The sequence below is a fragment of the Dreissena polymorpha genome, chromosome 14 (assembly GCF_020536995.1).
Source record: "Dreissena polymorpha isolate Duluth1 chromosome 14, UMN_Dpol_1.0, whole genome shotgun sequence".
In the NCBI taxonomy this organism is placed as follows: Eukaryota; Metazoa; Mollusca; class Bivalvia; order Myida; family Dreissenidae; genus Dreissena; species Dreissena polymorpha.
This window is the reverse complement of record NC_068368.1, coordinates 24,708,592-24,714,595: the sequence shown is the minus strand read 5'-3', so window position 1 is coordinate 24,714,595 and position 6,004 is coordinate 24,708,592.

Genomic DNA, 6,004 nt, shown 5'->3' with positions numbered 1-6,004 from the left:
ATTACTGCATTGTAACATAGTCATTATCAAATAAGAGGTCTTAATACTCGAACAGATCAACATACATACCTATAAAACGACAATCGACGAAGTAACTGATAGAATTTAATCAACAATATAATTTTTTTTCTTTGTACAATTTGAATATTTGTTTTGCTAATATATATATATATATATATATATATATATATATATATATATATATATATATATATATATATATATATATATATATATATATATATATATATATCAAGGAATCAAGGAAGAATGATTTCATTATGGCTTGTAAACATACAAACAAAACACATTTCTATCAATGAAGAAAGATGTAATAATTGATGTTTACTGATAAGTTAGACTCTTCATGCACATTAAGCAGTTTCAGAACATTACTCTATTACAAATATGTTTTATTTTGCTATCAATATCTTTCGTTACCATATTTTATTTTAACTGTTGTATTACATTTATTGAACTGTATTGCAAGAAATTCGTCTTAATTAAAGTGGGTTGTGACAAGACTTGTTCTTTCTTGATTTTTTTGTTCTGAATATATATGTTTCGCTCTTGGAAAAAACGAGGCGTTATGTATGTTCGTAAAATGTCGTCAAAGATGCAGAACGACGCTTTCCGCTTAAACTGGATTTTTGTTAAGAAGAATCTTCCTTTATGCGAACAATGCTACACAGCGGAAAGTGTCACCACTTATTCTCCTTTGCGGATTGCACAGGTTAATGTGGGAAGACACTTTACACACATGCACTGAGCCCCGTTTCCCCAGAGCGCTTCATTTATACTCTACGAGTGAACTCCACGTACACTGTTGGTCGCAGTCAACAAATGTCAAAAGGTCGACTCCAAGAGCTGCTTCTTGTTAGTGCTGTACGCCACAAACATGACGTTATTTGCCAATGTCGAATTTAAAGAACAAGACAATTTCCCAATAGATCTATATTTACTTTTTAAATCTCACATGGGATGAACCAAATAAATTCTGTGAAGTGGGAAAATGACGTCATATATAAAGTCTTTAAATCTCATCATGAGGATTCTTATTTATAAAAGGAATGACATGCGTTTTGCCAAACACTGATGTATAGTATATTCCGTGTTTTTCATTGACGCCTGCGTTTGCTATGTGATATGGACTTGTGTCTGATTGTAAGGAATTGGTCACTTGCATTAAATAAAACACTTTGTTGTGTATAATCAGATTGATCTCCTCCTGATGCAACTTGAGTTCCGTTTGATTTTAACTTACTTAAGAATGTTTATTTAAGTATTGTAAATGTGGGTTTATCCTTGGTCCTTAAACATTATTGCTGATAACAAATTAATATTATTTAAAGAAAAGTGTACTTGTTGTCATAGGGTGATTATTATTTTAATACTTTCACAACTTTTGTAATATGTTTATTTTCACTAAACGTTTCTTCAAAATGCCACGTATCATTAGTTAAGTTCCGTCTTGGAAGAGATGTTGCTTTGTTTTGGTTGTATGTAACCGTTTTCAGCAACACGTATACCGTGCTTATTACGACTTACCTCCTTTCCGTCACGGTTCGAAACGCCACTTATATCTCACACATATTCATGCATATAACGGAAGTAAATCATTTCTATATTATTATTCGTAGAAGTGTACTGAGTTTAGTTGAATCCCCCCGGTAGGAAGGCATATAGCTGTCGCAATGTCCGTCCGACATCCGTTTCCGTTTTTTTTCTATAAGCTTTTATATATTTACCTGATTTGTGTGTGTGAGTGTACCTGCATGACTAACAGATAAAGTCAAATTTCGTTCAGGTCCGTTGACTTTTGGCAAAGTTACTGTTCTCTAGAAAAACAACTTTCCTGACTGTTTTTTTAACGATTGCTGATATTGACCTGATACATAGTTTGTGAGTCTATATACATGACTTATAGATCATGTTCGTGTCTAGCTCCGGTTCATTGATTTATGACGTAGTTTGTAAGTTATAGGATTTGGGCTTAGGAATTTCTTTAAAATAACACTTTTCGTGATTTTTTCCAGTAAATGACAATATTTTCAGTGTGAGAATCGACTTACATGACATTGAGATCAAGTCTGAGTGAGGTATGTTCTGGTCCATTGATATTTGACGAAGTTACGAGCCTCGGAATTTTCTCTAAAATATCAGTTTTCCGACAGTTTTTTATAAATATGGACCTGATGTTAAAATTATTTATCATATTTTAATTGTGTTCCGTGTTACCGATTTCGACAAAATTTGTCAGTTGTGGTTCTTTGACTAACCACAGTCCAGTAGCAGAATTGTGTTTCCCAAACACCGCTCTTGTAAAATATGCATCTATTATTATTTAAAACTAATTCGAACATATAATATCACTACGATTCCGAATACACTGTTGACATAATACAAACATACTTAAACGAGTCTTTATATTGTACCTTTTTCAGAATACTCATTTCATATTGGCTAATCAAGATCACATGCTGACCGTGTATTTTAAGTTCACCTAAGAACATTGTGCTTATGGTAAGCTAATGTAGTGGGTCGCACTCCTTCGACCGTTGTCGCCGTCTTCAGTCGTGTGTTGTTAGTCTTTAACATTTGGTCTAAACGCCATTAACACCTAAACCGTTGTGAAGTTTTTAGTAAAACGTCTCATCAATGATCCTAGGGTGACCCTCTTTAAAAGTTGTTCAAATCGTTTGATACATATTTAGGATTCAGGTGCTAAAAACAAAGGCCAAAAAACTGGAGACAAATTGTTCTCCTCTGAAATCGCAAGGTTCAGTGGTTAAAACTTGTGAATATTATCGCAAAGTAGAATTCTACTACGTTTGTTCATGTAATCACCCTGGGGTCAAAACTATCTCCGCTCCATAGATCGAATGATTTATAAAGACTTGCAACCCCCATTACTTTGCATTGAACGTTCCAAGGCAGTAACCCTAGATTTATTCTGCTATGTGTGTATTTCTTTCGTATTGTGTTGTTTCGTACTGTTTTGGCAATTGGTCACTTGCCTTAAATTAAGGGCCACGAAATTGTGTATAAGAAGAATGCAATACTGCCCAAGCAGTTGGAGTTTCACCTCTTTATAATGTATTGAAATAACTTCAAAAATCTGAATCTCTGAAAACGCAAGGATAATGGGTTTAATAGTTTTGTTTTGTGGCACCGTATTGTGGTCCTCTATAAAGTGAGTCCAATAAATGACCCAGTGGAGAAAAATAGCATAGCCCGGGAGAGGGGCGTTAACCAGTTTATTTTATATCTACAGTAAAATCATTATTATTCATGTGACATTTTTTGTCGCTCGATTTCGTGAATTGACATATAAACGAATTTGAAAAAAAACAAATCAGAAAAATTCATAATTTTCTTTCAAAATTCAGAAATCTAAAATCAGAATTAACGTGTACACGAAAAAGTCATTTTCCGAAATACCAGATAATTTGACTCCGTCGAATATACATGATTTTTCCGTTTATAATGAAATCTTTAAAGGGCTCTGAAACTGCAAGGGTCAGACATTTTGTATTGTTCATGTAACATCGTATGGTGGTCCTCTATCAACTTTGTTCAATCATGTCCCGATGGTCAAAACGTGCTATGCCCCAAGGGTATCACTATTTGTATAGAAAAGAACTTTCAAAGCGTATCTGAAACCACAATGGTCCGCGTTTTTAATATGTGAGGTACGTTGCCTTTTAGGTTTTAATTGGCCGCGCATTAGGGGTAACTTATTTTCTGTATATTTATCTAGCGAACTCTTTCGAAATCTCTTAAACCTTAAGGCCGTGAGGTTTGGTAATTTGGCTTAAACATTGTATCAAATCATGCCACTGGGATCAAAACTGGACAGGACCCAACGGAAGCATTAAAAAAGAATTATACAGTAAATAACTTCATTTTATTTTCCTACAGCTAAATGATTTTATATAATAAATTAAGACCCGTTGGATAAAGGTAAGGTTATTCAACACCTTGCCTTACTTCAACGGCTAGTACATGTACATAGAGACTACTTTTTTGGCCTTTCACCTCTGATTAAAAAGGTCAAACGTTGTGAAGAGTTGTAGACGATTTAAGTAGGTAAAATGTATCAAGATGTTTAATGAGAATTTTTTATCAAATAAAAAAGGAAAATGTTTTTTTTTCTTGTTATTTTATTAAATTGTTATTAATGACAATAATCATAACAAGAAAATAAATAAATGAGACTGAATTTTCGATTTCTTTTAATGTCGAATGTACTCGAACAACGCTATGTTTTGTTGAACAATTGACGGATTAAGAAAAGTGTCAGTGTATTGTATTTTCACTTTTCGAAGGAAATCGAGGTTGACTTAAAAGTCTTATTTCTTTGATGAATAAGTCATTCTTTCGTAAGACGATCAAATAATGTCTATCCACAAAGAATTGTCTGCTTACACAAAGTGCTTTAACATGGAAAAGATTAATGACGATGAAGAAATGTACACTTTAATAGACAAATGTGTGCAGGATTTCTGACGAGTAAATTCAAAATGTCAGCATTTTTTGTATTTTGCAGTGGTGAAACTAGAATTTACGTTTGAACACAATCGTCTGTGTTCTACTTGAGTGTGTAACATTTGGAATGCTGATTTAATTTGAATCGAGGCATATAACGACATTTTGTCTTGTTACGACTCTGCTTTTGGTGGAATGTTTTCGACCATTTCAAATGGCGTTAACGGGACCGATCACAAACAAGGTTCGATTCAGTTACTTGAATCCGTTTTTGCTATTGATTTTAGCAATTAAAGACATTTTAATTGCATCAGGAACAAATTAAAAAAGATAGTGTAGGATAAATAGATTACTCGCCATGTAAACCTTTCTTCAACTCGTCGGATAAATTCAAGTAAACAATCACACTAACATAGTATTCTCTATATTTGACATTGCAAGTGGCAGGGGTTTAAAATGCCTTCTGTCACATCGTAAAGTGATGCTCCACCAAGCTCGTTTTCAATCATACCCCTAGAGCAACACATTGTTCCACATTCGGGGCGACTTGTTTCCTTTATATGATGTAGAGGAAATTAAAAAAGCTCATATCATGTCCCTGAGGTCAAAATTGGCCCCTACATTTGGTTTGTAGAAATATAGTAAAAATAAATGTTTTGTTATGTAACATTACAAAGTCGTCCCCTACCAAGGTTGTTCAAATCTTTCCTTTTGGGTAAAATATCGCCACTCTGAAGATATACCGTTGTGTTTATATGATTAATATCACACATGTATAGATATTTTGTACACACCACGTCTCTGGGATGACATCTGAGTACAGCCCAGTGGTCAAATGATTTATTTTATGGTACACATCGTCGCTGTTCTTCGAAAACCGCGTAAGTCAAATTTGGCGCAAATTGTTATTTGTTTTTATAAGAACGGCTGGTTCACGGGTCATTTTCTGCGAAAATACTGGATTTAATATCCAATTGGAAGGCATAGTTATGAGCACGTGAGAAAATCCTGAACACTCATTGGTGCACTAATTGTCTCTGCAAAAACTGCGTAAGTCAATTTTCCCAACTTTTCAAAAAATATTTTTTTAATATTTTTTGAAGTTTTAAAATATATTAATTTAGATAATCTATGTCAAAATGGTCATACTTTTTATTTATGAAAATATAAAGGCCTGTAGTTGTCATTTTAATTCTAAAAATGGACTTACGCAGTTTTCTCTTTAATATTTTGTTCCTTTTTTAGACTATCTAAATAAGTATATTTAAAAATGTTTATTATTTGCTTATTGAAAAGTTGTAAAAATTGATATACGCGGTTTTCGAAGAACAGCGACGACATATATCACGTATCTATTATGAAGTAATCTTGCTTTGGTACACTGAACTGTGATCCGTTTCTTGTTATATGGCCGTATACAAAGCGCGTTAAACTAGCGTGAGCCTATTAAGGAAAGCACTCTACATGTTCATTTGTTGTGTATTATGACCGATTATAAAAACGATTAACTTTTCAA